The following is a 16,970-nucleotide window of genomic DNA, read 5'->3' as shown; positions in this document are numbered from 1 at the left end:
ACGTTTTGTCACTGTGTGGCGAGTAGGGTGTGGGTCCTCGGGCCTACTCTGAAAGTCTTGGGAGGGGGTGGACATAGGCCTTTTGGCTTGGTTCGCCCTCTCCTTTGAGGGGTCTCCCTTCGGGGGAGCCCCACTGTACTTGGGTCGGTCTGCTTCGGCAGACCTTCCAGTTGTGGGGGTCCACCTGGTTTCGGCCAGATGGACCCTTTGTCTGAGTACCTCAGTCCCTGTCTGGAGCCTAACGCCCCGGGGGATCAGGGTAAGGTCCTTCCCTAGTGGAGGACTCTGTACACCCGTTGCACTTTTTTGTGTTTCACTCTCTATGTGTGGGCACTTTTTTTTGGCACCGGGTGGAAGTTTTTGAGGTGTGTTTTGCACGCCACTGGCTTTTCGATAGAGTGATTATTGCTAATTGAAAACTTTTCCCAATACCCCGCCACGATGACTTGAAATACAGTCAGCACTGGCAATTTTTGAGAGTCTCTGAGGAGACTGAGCAATGTGTTTTCAACAGCAGATAAGTGATGGCTTCTTACATGCAGACTGAGATGCGTTAGAGTTGAGAAAGTGAGTCACGGGCCCATTGACACCATAGAGAGCTTTTGTGTCATCACGCAGCCTGGGTAGAACAATCAGTGATTGGCACGCGCCGCTCGTTCTTCACTTGCCTGTAATCCAGAGTGGACTCTACCTCGTTTTTTTGCCTGGGTTTCTTCTGCTGGACCTGCCAACATGAGGCTCAAGGTGAACTGTCTTTATTTGTAACCCAGTCACTGATTAAGAATACTGGAAGCGTGTTGGTCCAGGGTTAAGGAAGCCTTTCGGGCGGTGTCTTTTTGCAAGGCCCTTGTTTCCGGTCAAAGAGCATTGAACTGTAGGTAAAACTAAGGCAGAAACTTTAGGCGTTCTCCACCTGTACCGGACTGGACCCTATCTGCATGGTTGCAGGTTAGATTCTCCCTTTTATCTTCAACCTGTCCTAGAAAATTAAACGGGAGAGGACGATTGGCCAGCCTGGGCAAGCCAAATACTTGTGCTTTCAGGCACCCGGTCCCCTTGGCTGAATGGTCTTTTTCCACCATACATGTCAAGATTCAAGCAGCTTGGACCGCTATGGAGGAGGAGCTTTGAGAGCCCGGATAGCTCAGTCGGTAGAGCATCAGACTTTTAATCTGAGGGTCCAGGGTTCAAGTCCCTGTTCGGGCGGTGCCTTTCACTTACCTATGAGGCCTTTGAGCTGCCAATAGGGCAGTCTTTATGCACATCTGCCGGGAATGCTCACTGGCTCAGAGAGATGAAATGCCCTAACTTCCCCCTTTCTAGGCTCCTGGAATCTGCCAGAAATAAAGGTGGCTGAAGGTGATTGCTTGACCAACTGTTTCCCAACAACCCTTGTCTATGGCAGCTTACCTGGGCTCCAGTTCAGGCATGTTATCTAGCGAACTTTCAACAAAGGCCCCAAATCCTTCCACCTTGGTCTTTTCTCAGCAGCATAGCTGTTCAAACACATACGCTCCCAGTGGCCTTTCAGGACTGCTGTGGGAGAAACGCATCTGACATCTAGGGCCCTGTCCCTTTAGATTCTCCTTAGTTCTTTCAAATGCTAACACTATTCAGTGGGTAAACAATGCCCACTTAGGCATCGTCCCTGTCTCATTAACATGCCAAGTCCCAGAATGCTCAGCGGCCCACTGGATGACACTTATGTGTCTCTCCTCAATGTCAATTTCTCCTCCAAGGAAGGGCAGATGTTGGCAGGCACTGATTTGGTTAGCTTTGCGCAGTGGCAGTATCATAGCCAATGAGGTTCAACTGAGGCGTGATTATTGCTAATTGAAAACTTTTCCCAATACCCCGCCACGATGACTTGAAATACAGTCAGCACTGGCAATTTTTGAGAGTCTCTGAGGAGACTGAGCAATGTGTTTTCAACAGCAGATAAGTGACGGCTTCTTACATGCAGACTGAGATGCGTTAGAGTTGAGAAAGTGAGTCACGGGCCCATTGACACCATAGAGAGCTTTTGTGTCATCACGCAGCCTGGGTAGAACAATCAGTGATTGGCACGCGCCGCTCGTTCTTCACTTGCCTGTAATCCAGAGTGGACTCTACCTCGTTTTTTTGCCTGGGTTTCTTTTGCTGGACCTGGCAACATGAGGCTCAAGGTGAACTGTCTTTATTTGTAACCCAGTCACTGATTAAGAATACTGGAAGCGTGTTGGTCCAGGGTTAAGGAAGCCTTTCGGGCGGTGTCTTTTTGCAAGGCCCTTGTTTCCGGTCAAAGAGCATTGAACTGTAGGTAAAACTAAGGCAGAAACTTTAGGCGTTCTCCACCTGTACCGGACTGGACCCTATCTGCATGGTTGCAGGTTAGATTCTCCCTTTTATCTTCAACCTGTCCTAGAAAATTAAACGGGAGAGGACGATTGGCCAGCCTGGGCAAGCCAAATACTTGTGCTTTCAGGCACCCGGTTCCCTTGGCTGAATGGTCTTTTTCCACCATACATGTCAAGATTCAAGCAGCTTGGACCGCTATGGAGGAGGAGCTTTGAGAGCCCGGATAGCTCAGTCGGTAGAGCATCAGACTTTTAATCTGAGGGTCCAGGGTTCAAGTCCCTGTTCGGGCGGTGCCTTTCACTTACCTATGAGGCCTTTGAGCTGCCAATAGGGCAGTCTTTATGCACATCTGCCGGGAATGCTCACTGGCTCAGAGAGATGAAATGTCCTAACTTCCCCCTTTCTAGGCTCCTGGAATCTGCCAGAAATAAAGGTGGCTGAAGGTGATTGCTTGACCAACTGTTTCCCAACAACCCTTGTCTATGGCAGCTTACCTGGGCTCCAGTTCAGGCATGTTATCTAGCGAACTTTCAACAAAGGCCCCAAATCCTTCCACCTTGGTCTTTTCTCAGCAGCATAGCTGTTCAAACACATACGCTCCCAGTGGCCTTTCAGGACTGCTGTGGGAGAAACGCATCTGACATCTAGGGCCCTGTCCCTTTAGATTCTCCTTAGTTCTTTCAAATGCTAACACTATTCAGTGGGTAAACAATGCCCACTTAGGCATCGTCCCTGTCTCATTAACATGCCAAGTCCCAGAATGCTCAGCGGCCCACTGGATGACACTTATGTGTCTCTCCTCAATGTCAATTTCTCCTCCAAGGAAGGGCAGATGTTGGCAGGCACTGATTTGGTTAGCTTTGCGCAGTGGCAGTATCATAGCCAATGAGGTTCAACTGAGGTGTGATTATTGCTATTTGCTTCTCTGCCTTTTGGTGAAGATCAAGTGTAGTATCTATTCTTATCAGTTTCCAGGAGGTGGCGCTTGCTTCCGTCCCTGATCTATGGCGAAATAGAGATGGAATTGCGGTTGCTATGCAAAACCTGCTGGAGTGGAGGTGACCTGGAGCGGTTTGTAGCCGAAAGGGAAGCCTTCTGATGGGGATGGAGAACCACGGGGTCTGAACCAGAGGGTCGGGACCCTGGCCTTCTGGCCTGGATTGAGGCGGATCGAGCTCCAGACAGTTATTTGGGAGAGAACGCTTACTCCTGCCTTGCAAAGGGGGGAGGGAGTGGCAAGTACTTCCCGAATGTAATTAGGAGGAGTGATGGGAGCGACGGCAGAGCCTGATGGTAAAGGGCTCTTTCCGGCTTCCTGATCTCCATATCCTTTCTGTGTGTGGTGGGGTCTGCTGTGGTCTGGGCTGGGTGGTCAGGGCTTTTTCGAAAAGCCAGTGGTGAATGTGCCCCTGAAGTGGCAGTTCAGGGGTGCCGTATAGTCACGGTGTGAAAGCACTTGATTTTATGGCACCATGGTCACTTCACCACAACACACGTTTTTCGCACCTGCCTCTTGGGCCGGGCCTTTTGGCCAGGACCAGGGGAAATTTTTATGCCTGGCCGGAGGGCCGGCCATTGTATAGCACAATGGCCACTTTCACTCTCCCATCTCACTATCTTCCCCACTCTTTCTTTTACCCCTGTTTGTCACCTTTTTGTCTTTTTTTTTTTTTTGGTTGTCTTTGTATACACGTTTTGTCACTGTGTGGCGAGTAGGGTGTGGGTCCTCGGGCCTTCTCTGAAAGTCTTGGGAGGGGATGGACATAGGCCTTTTGGCTTGGTTCGCCCTCTCCTTTGAGGGGTCTCTCTTCGGGAGAGCCCCGCTGTACTTGGGTTGGTCTGCTTCGGCAGTCCTTCCAGTTGTGGGGGTCCGCCTGGTTTCGGCCGGATGGACCCTTTGTCTGAGTACCTCAGTCCCTGTCTGGAGCCTAACGCCCCGGGGGATCAGGGTAAGGTCCTTCCCTAGTGGAGGACTCTGTACACCCGTTGCACGTTTTTGTGTTTCACTCTCTATGTGTGGGCACTTTTTTTTGGCACCGGGTGGAAGTTTTTGAGGTGTGTTTTGCACGCCACTGGCTTTTCGATAGAGTGATTATTGCTAATTGAAAACTTTTCCCAATACCCCGCCACGATGACTTGAAATACAGTCAGCACTGGCAATTTTTGAGAGTCTCTGAGGAGACTGAGCAATGTGTTTTCAACAGCAGATAAGTGACGGCTTCTTACATGCAGACTGAGATGCGTTAGAGTTGAGAAAGTGAGTCACGGGCCCATTGACACCATAGAGAGCTTTTGTGTCATCACGCAGCCTGGGTAGAACAATCAGTGATTGGCACGTGCCGCTCGTTCTTCACTTGCCTGTAATCCAGAGTGGACTCTACCTCGTTTTTTTGCCTGGGTTTCTTCTGCTGGACCTGGCAACATGAGGCTCAAGGTGAACTGTCTTTATTTGTAACCCAGTCACTGATTAAGAATACTGGAAGCGTGTTGGTCCAGGGTTAAGGAAGCCTTTCGGGCGGTGTCTTTTTGCAAGGCCCTTGTTTCCGGTCAAAGAGCATTGAACTGTAGGTAAAACTAAGGCAGAAACTTTAGGCGTTCTCCACCTGTACCGGACTGGACCCTATCTGCATGGTTGCAGGTTAGATTCTCCCTTTTATCTTCAACCTGTCCTAGAAAATTAAACGGGAGAGGACGATTGGCCAGCCTGGGCAAGCCAAATACTTGTGCTTTCAGGCACCCGGTCCCCTTGGCTGAATGGTCTTTTTCCACCATACATGTCAAGATTCAAGCAGCTTGGACCGCTATGGAGGAGGAGCTTTGAGAGCCCGGATAGCTCAGTCGGTAGAGCATCAGACTTTTAATCTGAGGGTCCAGGGTTCAAGTCCCTGTTCGGGCGGTGCCTTTCACTTACCTATGAGGTCTTTGAGCTGCCAATAGGGCAGTCTTTATGCACATCTGCCGGGAATGCTCACAGGCTCAGAGAGATGAAATGTCCTAACTTCCCCCTTTCTAGGCTCCTGGAATCTGCCAGAAATAAAGGTGGCTGAAGGTGATTGCTTGACCAACTGTTTCCTAACAACCCTTGTCTATGGCAGCTTACCTGGGCTCCAGTTCAGGCATGTTATCTAGCGAACTTTCAACAAAGGCCCCAAATCCTTCCACCTTGGTCTTTTCTCAGCAGCATAGCTGTTCAAACACATACGCTCCCAGTGGCCTTTCAGGACTGCTGTGGGAGAAACGCATCTGACATCTAGGGCCCTGTCCCTTTAGATTCTCCTTAGTTCTTTCAAATGCTAACACTATTCAGTGGGTAAACAATGCCCACTTAGGCATCGTCCCTGTCTCATTAACATGCCAAGTCCCAGAATGCTCAGCGGCCCACTGGATGACACTTATGTGTCTCTCCTCAATGTCAATTTCTCCTCCAAGGAAGGGCAGATGTTGGCAGGCACTGATTTGGTTAGCTTTGCGCAGTGGCAGTATCATAGCCAATGAGGTTCAACTAAGGCGTGATTATTGCTAATTGCTTCTTGGCCTTTTGGCGAAGATCAAGTGTAGTATCTATTCTTATCAGTTTCCAGGAGGTGGCGCTTGCTTCCGTCCCTGATCTATGGCGAAGTAGAGATGGGATTGCGGTTGCTATGCAAAACCTGCCGGAGTGAAGGTGACCTGGAGTGGTTTGTAGCCGAAAAGGAAGCCTTCTGATGGGGATGGAGAACCACGGGGTCTGAACCAGAGGGTCGGGACCCTGGTCTTCTGGCCTGGATTGGGGCGGATCTAGCTCCAGACAGTTATTTGGGAGAGAACGCTTACTCCTGCCTTGCAAGGGGGGGAGGGAGTGGCAAATACTTCCCGAATGTAATTAGGAGGAGTGATGGGAGCGACGGCAGAGCCTGATGGTAAAGGGCTCTTTCCGGCTTCCTGATCTCCATATCCTTCCTGTCTGTGGTGGGGTCTGCTGTGGTCTGGGCTGGGTGGTCAGGGCTTTTTCGAAAAGCCAGTGGTTAATGTGCCCCTGAAGTGGCAGTTCAGGGGTGCCGTATAGTCACGGTGTGAAAGCACTTGATTTTATGGCACCATGGTCACTTCACCACAACACACGTTTTTCGCACCTGCCTCTTGGGCCGGGCCTTTTGGCCAGGACCAGGGGAAATTTTTATGCCTGGCCGGAGGGCCGGCCATTGTATAGCACAATGGCCACTTTCACTCTCCCATCTCACTATCTTCCCCACTCTTTCTTTTACCCCTGTTTGTCACCTTTTTGTCTTTTTTTTGGTTGTCTTTGTATACACGTTTTGTCACTGTGTGGCGAGTAGGGTGTGGGTCCTCGGGCCTACTCTGAAAGTCTTGGGAGGGGGTGGACATAGGCCTTTTGGCTTGGTTCGCCCTCTCCTTTGAGGGGTCTCTCTTCGGGAGAGCCCCACTGTACTTGGGTTGGTCTGCTTCGGCAGTCCTTCCAGTTGTGGGGGTCCGCCTGGTTTCGGCCGGATGGACCCTTTGTCTGAGTACCTCAGTCCCTGTCTGGAGCCTAACGCCCCGGGGGATCAGGGTAAGGTCCTTCCCTAGTGGAGGACTCTGTACACCCGTTGCACGTTTTTGTGTTTCACTCTCTATGTGTGGGCACTTTTTTTTGGCACCGGGTGGAAGTTTTTGAGGTGTGTTTTGCACGCCACTGGCTTTTCGATAGAGAGTGATTATTGCTAATTGAAAACTTTTCCCAATACCCCGCCACGATGACTTGAAATACAGTCAGCACTGGCAATTTTTGAGAGTCTCTGAGGAGACTGAGCAATGTGTTTTCAACAGCAGATAAGTGACGGCTTCTTACATGCAGACTGAGATGCGTTAGAGTTGAGAAAGTGAGTCACGGGCCCATTGACACCATAGAGAGCTTTTGTGTCATCACGCAGCCTGGGTAGAACAATCAGTGATTGGCACGCGCCGCTCGTTCTTCACTTGCCTGTAATCCAGAGTGGACTCTACCTCGTTTTTTTGCCTGGGTTTCTTCTGCTGGACCTGGCAACATGAGGCTCAAGGTGAACTGTCTTTATTTGTAACCCAGTCACTGATTAAGAATACTGGAAGCGTGTTGGTCCAGGGTTAAGGAAGCCTTTCGGGCGGTGTCTTTTTGCAAGGCCCTTGTTTCCGGTCAAAGAGCATTGAACTGTAGGTAAAACTAAGGCAGAAACTTTAGGCGTTCTCCACCTGTACCGGACTGGACCCTATCTGCATGGTTGCAGGTTAGATTCTCCCTTTTATCTTCAACCTGTCCTAGAAAATTAAACGGGAGAGGACGATTGGCCAGCCTGGGCAAGCCAAATACTTGTGCTTTCAGGCACCCGGTCCCCTTGGCTGAATGGTCTTTTTCCACCATACATGTCAAGATTCAAGCAGCTTGGACCGCTATAGAGGAGGAGCTTTGAGAGCCCGGATAGCTCAGTCGGTAGAGCATCAGACTTTTAATCTGAGGGTGCAGGGTTCAAGTCCCTGTTCGGGCGGTGCCTTTCACTTACCTATGAGGCCTTTGAGCTGCCAATAGGGCAGTCTTTATGCACATCTGCCGGGAATGCTCACTGGCTCAGAGAGATGAAATGTCCTAACTTCCCCCTTTCTAGGCTCCTGGAATCTGCCAGAAATAAAGGTGGCTGAAGGTGATTGCTTGACCAACTGTTTCCCAACAACCCTTGTCTATGGCAGCTTACCTGGGCTCCAGTTCAGGCATGTTATCTAGCGAACTTTCAACAAAGGCCCCAAATCCTTCCACCTTGGTCTTTTCTCAGCAGCATAGCTGTTCAAACACATACGCTCCCAGTGGCCTTTCAGGACTGCTGTGGGAGAAACGCATCTGACATCTAGGGCCCTGTCCCTTTAGATTCTCCTTAGTTCTTTCAAATGCTAACACTATTCAGTGGGTAAACAATGCCCACTTAGGCATCGTCCCTGTCTCATTAACATGCCAAGTCCCAGAATGCTCAGCGGCCCACTGGATGACACTTATGTGTCTCTCCTCAATGTCAATTTCTCCTCCAAGGAAGGGCAGATGTTGGCAGGCACTGATTTGGTTAGCTTTGCGCAGTGGCAGTATCATAGCCAATGAGGTTCAACTGAGGCGTGATTATTGCTAATTGCTTCTCGGCCTTTTGGCGAAGATCAAGTGTAGTATCTATTCTTATCAGTTTCCAGGAGGTGGCGCTTGCTTCCGTCCCTGATCTATGGCGAAATAGAGATGGGATTGCGGTTGCTATGCAAAACCTGCTGGAGTGAAGGTGACCTGGAGCGGTTTGTAGCCGAAAGGGAAGCCTTCTGATGGGGATGGAGAATCACGGGGTCTGAACCAGAGGGTCGGGACCCTGGCCTTCTGGCCTGGATTGGGGTGGATCTAGCTCCAGACAGTTATTTGGGAGAGAACGCTTACTCCTGCCTTGCAAGGGGGGGAGGGAGTGGCAAGTACTTCCCGAATGTAATTAGGAGGAGTGATGGGAGCGACGGCAGAGCCTGATGGTAAAGGGCTCTTTCCGGCTTCCTGATCTCCATATCCTTCCTGTCTGTGGTGGGGTCTGCTGTGGTCTGGGCTGGGTGGTCAGGGCTTTTTCGAAAAGCCAGTGGTGAATGTGCCCCTGAAGTGGCAGTTCAGGGGTGCCATATAGTCACGGTGTGAAAGCACTTGATTTTATGGCACCATGGTCACTTCACCACAACACACGTTTTTCGCACCTGCCTCTTGGGCCGGGCCTTTTGGCCAGGACCAGGGGAAATTTTTATGCCTGGCCGGAGGGCTGGCCATTGTATAGCACAATGGCCACTTTCACTCTCCCATCTCACCATCTTCCCCACTCTTTCTTTTACCCCTGTTTGTCACCTTTTTGTCTTTTTTTTGGTTGTCTTTGTATACACGTTTTGTCACTGTGTGGCGAGTAGGGTGTGGGTCCTCGGGCCTACTCTGAAAGTCTTGGGAGGGGGTGGACATAGGCCTTTTGGCTTGGTTCGCCCTCTCCTTTGAGGGGTCTCTCTTCGGGAGAGCCCCACTGTACTTGGGTTGGTCTGCTTCGGCAGTCCTTCCAGTTGTGGGGGTCCGCCTGGTTTCGGCCGGATGGACCCCTTTGTCTGAGTACCTCAGTCCCTGTCTGGAGCCTAACGCCCCGGGGGATCAGGGTAAGGTCCTTCCCTAGTGGAGGACTCTGTACACCCGTTGCACGTTTTTGTGTTTCACTCTCTATGTGTGGGCACTTTTTTTTTGGCACCGGGTGGAAGTTTTTGAGGTGTGTTTTGCACGCCACTGGCTTTTCGATAGAGTGATTATTGCTAATTGCTTCTCGGCCCTTTGGCTAAGATGAAATCTAGTATCTTTTCTTATCAGTTTCCAGGAGGTGGCGCTTGCTTCTGTCCCTGATCTATGGCGAGATAGAGATGGGATTGCGGTTGCTATGCAAAACCTGCTGGAGTGAAAGTAACCCGGAGCGGTTTGTAGCCGAAAGGGAAGCCTTCTGATGGGGACGGAGAACCATTCGGTCTTGGCGGAGGGTCGGGATCCTGGCCTTCTGGCCTGGATTGGGGCAGCTCTAGCTCTGGACAGTTATTTGGGAGAGAACGCTGGCTCCCCTTGCTCCCACCGGGGGAGCTGCCAGTATTTCCCAAATGTAATTAGGTAGGAGGGATGGAACGACGGTGAAGCCTGATGGCAAGGGCTTTCTCCAAGCTTCCAGAACTCCATACCTTTCTACCTGGGGTGGGGGCTGCTGTGGTCTGGGCTGTGGGTCAGGGCTTTTTCGAAAAGCCAGTGGTGAATGTGCCCCTGAAGTGGCAGTTCAGGGGTGCCGTATAGTCACGGTGTGAAAGCACTTGATTTTATGGCACCATGGTCACTTCACCACAACACACGTTTTTCGCACCTGCCTCTTGGGCCGGGCCTTTTGGCCAGGACCAGGGGAAATTTTTATGCCTGGCCGGAGGGCCGGCCATTGTATAGCACAATGGCCACTTTCACTCTCCCATCTCACTATCTTCCCCACTCTTTCTTTTACCCCTGTTTGTCACCTTTTTGTCTTTTTTTGGTTGTCTTTGTATACACGTTTTGTCACTGTGTGGCGAGTAGGGTGTGGGTCCTCGGGCCTACTCTGAAAGTCTTGGGAGGGGGTGGACATAGGCCTTTTGGCTTGGTTCGCCCTCTCCTTTGAGGGGTCTCCCTTCGGGGGAGCCCCACTGTACTTGGGTCGGTCTGCTTCGGCAGACCTTCCAGTTGTGGGGGTCCACCTGGTTTCGGCCAGATGGACCCTTTGTCTGAGTACCTCAGTCCCTGTCTGGAGCCTAACGCCCCGGGGGATCAGGGTAAGGTCCTTCCCTAGTGGAGGACTCTGTACACCCGTTGCACTTTTTTGTGTTTCACTCTCTATGTGTGGGCACTTTTTTTTGGCACCGGGTGGAAGTTTTTGAGGTGTGTTTTGCACGCCACTGGCTTTTCGATAGAGTGATTATTGCTAATTGAAAACTTTTCCCAATACCCCGCCACGATGACTTGAAATACAGTCAGCACTGGCAATTTTTGAGAGTCTCTGAGGAGACTGAGCAATGTGTTTTCAACAGCAGATAAGTGACGGCTTCTTACATGCAGACTGAGATGCGTTAGAGTTGAGAAAGTGAGTCACGGGCCCATTGACACCATAGAGAGCTTTTGTGTCATCACGCAGCCTGGGTAGAACAATCAGTGATTGGCACGCGCCGCTCGTTCTTCACTTGCCTGTAATCCAGAGTGGACTCTACCTCGTTTTTTTGCCTGGGTTTCTTCTGCTGGACCTGGCAACATGAGGCTCAAGGTGAACTGTCTTTATTTGTAACCCAGTCACTGATTAAGAATACTGGAAGCGTGTTGGTCCAGGGTTAAGGAAGCCTTTCGGGCGGTGTCTTTTTGCAAGGCCCTTGTTTCCGGTCAAAGAGCATTGAACTGTAGGTAAAACTAAGGCAGAAACTTTAGGCGTTCTCCACCTGTACCGGACTGGACCCTATCTGCATGGTTGCAGGTTAGATTCTCCCTTTTATCTTCAACCTGTCCTAGAAAATTAAACGGGAGAGGACGATTGGCCAGCCTGGGCAAGCCAAATACTTGTGCTTTCAGGCACCCGGTTCCCTTGGCTGAATGGTCTTTTTCCACCATACATGTCAAGATTCAAGCAGCTTGGACCGCTATGGAGGAGGAGCTTTGAGAGCCCGGATAGCTCAGTCGGTAGAGCATCAGACTTTTAATCTGAGGGTCCAGGGTTCAAGTCCCTGTTCGGGCGGTGCCTTTCACTTACCTATGAGGCCTTTGAGCTGCCAATAGGGCAGTCTTTATGCACATCTGCCGGGAATGCTCACTGGCTCAGAGAGATGAAATGTCCTAACTTCCCCCTTTCTAGGCTCCTGGAATCTGCCAGAAATAAAGGTGGCTGAAGGTGATTGCTTGACCAACTGTTTCCCAACAACCCTTGTCTATGGCAGCTTACCTGGGCTCCAGTTCAGGCATGTTATCTAGCGAACTTTCAACAAAGGCCCCAAATCCTTCCACCTTGGTCTTTTCTCAGCAGCATAGCTGTTCAAACACATATGCTCCCAGTGGCCTTTCAGGACTGCTGTGGGAGAAACGCATCTGACATCTAGGGCCCTGTCCCTTTAGATTCTCCTTAGTTCTTTCAAATGCTAACACTATTCAGTGGGTAAACAATGCCCACTTAGGCATCGTCCCTGTCTCATTAACATGCCAAGTCCCAGAATGCTCAGCGGCCCACTGGATGACACTTATGTGTCTCTCCTCAATGTCAATTTCTCCTCCAAGGAAGGGCAGATGTTGGCAGGCACTGATTTGGTTAGCTTTGCGCAGTGGCAGTATCATAGCCAATGAGGTTCAACTGAGGCATGATTATTGCTAATTGAAAACTTTTCCCAATACCCCGCCACGATAACTTGAAATACAGTCAGCACTGGCAATTTTTGAGAGTCTCTGAGGAGACTGAGCAATGTGTTTTCAACAGCAGATAAGTGACGGCTTCTTACATGCAGACTGAGATGCGTTAGAGTTGAGAAAGTGAGTCACGGGCCCATTGACACCATAGAGAGCTTTTGTGTCATCACGCAGCCTGGGTAGAACAATCAGTGATTGGCACGCGCCGCTCGTTCTTCACTTGCCTGTAATCCAGAGTGGACTCTACCTCGTTTTTTTGCCTGGGTTTCTTCTGCTGGACCTGGCAACATGAGGCTCAAGGTGAACTGTCTTTATTTGTAACCCAGTCACTGATTAAGAATACTGGAAGCGTGTTGGTCCAGGGTTAAGGAAGCCTTTCGGGCGGTGTCTTTTTGCAAGGCCCTTGTTTCCGGTCAAAGAGCATTGAACTGTAGGTAAAACTAAGGCAGAAACTTTAGGCGTTCTCCACCTGTACCGGACTGGACCCTATCTGCATGGTTGCAGGTTAGATTCTCCCTTTTATCTTCAACCTGTCCTAGAAAATTAAACGGGAGAGGACGATTGGCCAGCCTGGGCAAGCCAAATACTTGTGCTTTCAGGCACCCGGTCCCCTTGGCTGAATGGTCTTTTTCCACCATACATGTCAAGATTCAAGCAGCTTGGACCGCTATGGAGGAGGAGCTTTGAGAGCCCGGATAGCTCAGTCGGTAGAGCATCAGACTTTTAATCTGAGGGTCCAGGGTTCAAGTCCCTGTTCGGGCGGTGCCTTTCACTTACCTATGAGGCCTTTGAGCTGCCAATAGGGCAGTCTTTATGCACATCTGCCGGGAATGCTCACTGGCTCAGAGAGATGAAATGCCCTAACTTCCCCCTTTCTAGGCTCCTGGAATCTGCCAGAAATAAAGGTGGCTGAAGGTGATTGCTTGACCAACTGTTTCCCAACAACCCTTGTCTATGGCAGCTTACCTGGGCTCCAGTTCAGGCATGTTATCTAGCGAACTTTCAACAAAGGCCCCAAATCCTTCCACCTTGGTCTTTTCTCAGCAGCATAGCTGTTCAAACACATACGCTCCCAGTGGCCTTTCAGGACTGCTGTGGGAGAAACGCATCTGACATCTAGGGCCCTGTCCCTTTAGATTCTCCTTAGTTCTTTCAAATGCTAACACTATTCAGTGGGTAAACAATGCCCACTTAGGCATCGTCCCTGTCTCATTAACATGCCAAGTCCCAGAATGCTCAGCGGCCCACTGGATGACACTTATGTGTCTCTCCTCAATGTCAATTTCTCCTCCAAGGAAGGGCAGATGTTGGCAGGCACTGATTTGGTTAGCTTTGCGCAGTGGCAGTATCATAGCCAATGAGGTTCAACTGAGGCGTGATTATTGCTAATTGCTTCTCGGCCTTTTGGCGAAGATCGAGTGTAGTATCTGTTCTTATCAGTTTCCAGGAGGTGGCGCTTGCTTCCGTCCCTGATCTATGGCGAAATAGAGATGGGATTGCGGTTGCTATGCAAAACCTGCTGGAGTGAAGGTGACCTGGAGCGGTTTGTAGCCGAAAGGGAAGCCTTCTGATGGGGATGGAGAACCACGGGGTCTGAACCAGAGGGTCGGGACCCTGGCCTTCTGGCCTGGATTGGGGCGGATCTAGCTCCAGATAGTTATTTGGGAGAGAACGCTTACTCCTGCCTTGCAAGGGGGGGAGGGAGTGGCAAGTACTTCCCGAATGTAATTAGGAGGAGTGATGGGAGCGACGGCAGAGCCTGATGGTAAAGGGCTCTTTCCGGCTTCCTGATCTCCATATCCTTCCTGTCTGTGGTGGGGTCTGCTGTGGTCTGGGCTGGGTGGTCAGGGCTTTTTCGAAAAGCCTGTGGTGAATGTGCCCCTGAAGTGGCAGTTCAGGGGTGCCGTATAGTCACGGTGTGAAAGCACTTGATTTTATGGCACCATGGTCACTTCACCACAACACACGTTTTTCGCACCTGCCTCTTGGGCCGGGCCTTTTGGCCAGGACCAGGGGAAATTTTTATGCCTGGCTGGAGGGCCGGCCATTGTATAGCACAATGGCCACTTTCACTCTCCCATCTCACTATCTTCCCCACTCTTTCTTTTACCCCTGTTTGTCATCTTTTTGTCTTTTTTTTGGTTGTCTTTGTATACACGTTTTGTCACTGTGTGGCGAGTAGGGTGTGGGTCCTCGGGCCTACTCTGAAAGTCTTGGGAGGGGGTGGACATAGGCCTTTTGGCTTGGTTCGCCCTCTCCTTTGAGGGGTCTCTCTTCGGGAGAGCCCCACTGTACTTGGGTTGGTCTGCTTCGGCAGTCCTTCCAGTTGTGGGGGTCCGCCTGGTTTCGGCCGGATGGACCCTTTGTCTGAGTACCTCAGTCCCTGTCTGGAGCCTAACGCCCCGGGGGATCAGGGTAAGGTCCTTCCCTAGTGGAGGACTCTGTACACCCGTTGCACGTTTTTGTGTTTCACTCTCTATGTGTGGGCACTTTTTTTTGGCACCGGGTGGAAGTTTTTGAGGTGTGTTTTGCACGCCACTGGCTTTTCGATAGAGTGATTAAAAAAAAAAAAAAAAAACTGAGGCGTGATTATTGCTAATTGAAAACTTTTCCCAATACCCCGCCACGATGACTTGAAATACAGTCAGCACTGGCAATTTTTGAGAGTCTCTGAGGAGACTGAGCAATGTGTTTTCAACAGCAGATAAGTGACGGCTTCTTACATGCAGACTGAGATGCGTTAGAGTTGAGAAAGTGAGTCACGGGCCCATTGACACCATAGAGAGCTTTTGTGTCATCACGCAGCCTGGGTAGAACAATCAGTGATTGGCACGCGCCGCTCGTTCTTCACTTGCCTGTAATCCAGAGTGGACTCTACCTCGTTTTTTTGCCTGGGTTTCTTCTGCTGGACCTGGCAACATGAGGCTCAAGGTGAACTGTCTTTATTTGTAACCCAGTCACTGATTAAGAATACTGGAAGCGTGTTGGTCCAGGGTTAAGGAAGCCTTTCGGGCGGTGTCTTTTTGCAAGGCCCTTGTTTCCGGTCAAAGAGCATTGAACTGTAGGTAAAACTAAGGCAGAAACTTTAGGCGTTCTCCACCTGTACCGGACTGGACCCTATCTGCATGGTTGCAGGTTAGATTCTCCCTTTTATCTTCAACCTGTCCTAGAAAATTAAACGGGAGAGGACGATTGGCCAGCCTGGGCAAGCCAAATACTTGTGCTTTCAGGCACCCGGTCCCCTTGGCTGAATGGTCTTTTTCCACCATACATGTCAAGATTCAAGCAGCTTGGACCGCTATGGAGGAGGAGCTTTGAGAGCCCGGATAGCTCAGTCGGTAGAGCATCAGACTTTTAATCTGAGGGTCCAGGGTTCAAGTCCCTGTTTGGGCGGTGCCTTTCACTTACCTATGAGGCCTTTGAGCTGCCAATAGGGCAGTCTTTATGCACATCTGCCGGGAATGCTCACTGGCTCAGAGAGATGAAATGCCCTAACTTCCCCCTTTCTAGGCTCCTGGAATCTGCCAGAAATAAAGGTGGCTGAAGGTGATTGCTTGACCAACTGTTTCCCAACAACCCTTGTCTATGGCAGCTTACCTGGGCTCCAGTTCAGGCATGTTATCTAGCGAACTTTCAACAAAGGCCCCAAATCCTTCCACCTTGGTCTTTTCTCAGCAGCATAGCTGTTCAAACACATACGCTCCCAGTGGCCTTTCAGGACTGCTGTGGGAGAAACGCATCTGACATCTAGGGCCCTGTCCCTTTAGATTCTCCTTAGTTCTTTCAAATGCTAACACTATTCAGTGGGTAAACAATGCCCACTTAGGCATCGTCCCTGTCTCATTAACATGCCAAGTCCCAGAATGCTCAGCGGCCCACTGGATGACACTTATGTGTCTCTCCTCAATGTCAATTTCTCCTCCAAGGAAGGGCAGATGTTGGCAGGCACTGATTCGGTTAGCTTTGCGCAGTGGCAGTATCATAGCCAATGAGGTTCAACTGAGGCGTGATTATTGCTAATTGCTTCTCGGCCTTTTGGCGAAGATCGAGTGTAGTATCTGTTCTTATCAGTTTCCAGGAGGTGGCGCTTGCTTCTGTCCCTGATCTATGGCGAGATAGAGATGGGATTGCGGTTGCTATGCAAAACCTGCTGGAGTGAAGGTAACCCGGAGCGGTTTGTAGCCGAAAGGGAAGCCTTCTGATGGGGACGGAGAACCATTCGGTCTTGGCGGAGGGTCGGGATCCTGGCCTTCTGGCCTGGATTGGGGCAGCTCTAGCTCTGGACAGTTATTTGGGAGAGAACGCTGGCTCCCCTTGCTCCCACCGGGGGAGCGGCCAGTATTTCCCAAATGTAATTAGGTAGGAGGGACGGAATGACGGTGAAGCCTGATGGCAAGGGCTCTCTCCAAGCTTCCAGAACTCCATACCTTTCTGCCTGGGGTGGGGGCTGCTGTGGTCTGGGCTGTGGGTCAGGGCTTTTTCGAAAAGCCAGTGGTGAATGTGCCCCTGAAGTGGCAGTTCAGGGGTGCCGTATAGTCACGGTGTGAAAGCACTTGATTTTATGGCACCATGGTCACTTCACCACAACACAGGTTTTTCGCACCTGCCTCTTGGGCCGGGCCTTTTGGCCAGGACCAGGGGAAATTTTTATGCCTGGCCGGAGGGCCGGCCATTGTATAGCACAATGGCCACTTTCACTCTC

General features: G+C 50.7%; 8 non-coding genes and 9 pseudogenes across 8 annotated transcripts; all 17 read left to right on the top strand.

Moving 5' to 3' along the window:
• The first annotated feature begins 370 nt into the window (after nt 1-370).
• On the top strand, nt 371-492 carry LOC141135540 (U4 spliceosomal RNA; annotated as a pseudogene).
• A 641-nt stretch (nt 493-1,133) lies between these two features.
• Nucleotides 1,134-1,206, top strand: TRNAK-UUU (transfer RNA lysine (anticodon UUU)). The gene has a single exon. It is a non-coding gene; the product is annotated as a tRNA-Lys (tRNA).
• A 566-nt stretch (nt 1,207-1,772) lies between these two features.
• On the top strand, nt 1,773-1,913 carry LOC141135014 (U4 spliceosomal RNA). The gene has a single exon (XR_012243321.1). It is a non-coding gene; the product is annotated as a U4 spliceosomal RNA (small nuclear RNA).
• A 641-nt stretch (nt 1,914-2,554) lies between these two features.
• TRNAK-UUU (transfer RNA lysine (anticodon UUU)) lies at nt 2,555-2,627 on the top strand. The gene has a single exon. It is a non-coding gene; the product is annotated as a tRNA-Lys (tRNA).
• Nucleotides 2,628-3,193: 566 nt separating this feature from the next.
• LOC141135501 (U4 spliceosomal RNA) lies at nt 3,194-3,258 on the top strand (annotated as a pseudogene).
• A 1,139-nt stretch (nt 3,259-4,397) lies between these two features.
• LOC141135539 (U4 spliceosomal RNA) lies at nt 4,398-4,519 on the top strand (annotated as a pseudogene).
• Nucleotides 4,520-5,160: 641 nt separating this feature from the next.
• On the top strand, nt 5,161-5,233 carry TRNAK-UUU (transfer RNA lysine (anticodon UUU)). Its single transcript has one exon. It is a non-coding gene; the product is annotated as a tRNA-Lys (tRNA).
• Nucleotides 5,234-5,799: 566 nt separating this feature from the next.
• Nucleotides 5,800-5,864, top strand: LOC141135511 (U4 spliceosomal RNA; annotated as a pseudogene).
• A 1,133-nt stretch (nt 5,865-6,997) lies between these two features.
• LOC141135680 (U4 spliceosomal RNA) lies at nt 6,998-7,121 on the top strand (annotated as a pseudogene).
• A 1,280-nt stretch (nt 7,122-8,401) lies between these two features.
• On the top strand, nt 8,402-8,466 carry LOC141135316 (U4 spliceosomal RNA; annotated as a pseudogene).
• A 2,307-nt stretch (nt 8,467-10,773) lies between these two features.
• Nucleotides 10,774-10,895, top strand: LOC141135538 (U4 spliceosomal RNA; annotated as a pseudogene).
• A 641-nt stretch (nt 10,896-11,536) lies between these two features.
• Nucleotides 11,537-11,609, top strand: TRNAK-UUU (transfer RNA lysine (anticodon UUU)). Its single transcript has one exon. It is a non-coding gene; the product is annotated as a tRNA-Lys (tRNA).
• Nucleotides 11,610-12,175: 566 nt separating this feature from the next.
• Nucleotides 12,176-12,316, top strand: LOC141135256 (U4 spliceosomal RNA). Its single transcript, XR_012243537.1, has one exon. It is a non-coding gene; the product is annotated as a U4 spliceosomal RNA (small nuclear RNA).
• Nucleotides 12,317-12,957: 641 nt separating this feature from the next.
• On the top strand, nt 12,958-13,030 carry TRNAK-UUU (transfer RNA lysine (anticodon UUU)). The gene has a single exon. It is a non-coding gene; the product is annotated as a tRNA-Lys (tRNA).
• Nucleotides 13,031-13,596: 566 nt separating this feature from the next.
• On the top strand, nt 13,597-13,661 carry LOC141135399 (U4 spliceosomal RNA; annotated as a pseudogene).
• A 1,147-nt stretch (nt 13,662-14,808) lies between these two features.
• Nucleotides 14,809-14,947, top strand: LOC141135697 (U4 spliceosomal RNA). Its single transcript, XR_012243581.1, has one exon. It is a non-coding gene; the product is annotated as a U4 spliceosomal RNA (small nuclear RNA).
• A 1,280-nt stretch (nt 14,948-16,227) lies between these two features.
• LOC141135397 (U4 spliceosomal RNA) lies at nt 16,228-16,292 on the top strand (annotated as a pseudogene).
• Nucleotides 16,293-16,970: the final 678 nt, after the last annotated feature.

This window comes from Aquarana catesbeiana, linkage group LG03 (assembly GCF_042186555.1).
Source record: "Aquarana catesbeiana isolate 2022-GZ linkage group LG03, ASM4218655v1, whole genome shotgun sequence".
Taxonomy (NCBI): Eukaryota; Metazoa; Chordata; class Amphibia; order Anura; family Ranidae; genus Aquarana; species Aquarana catesbeiana.
The sequence above is the reverse complement of the archived record's forward strand: the minus strand, read 5'-3'. Positions and strand labels throughout refer to the sequence as shown.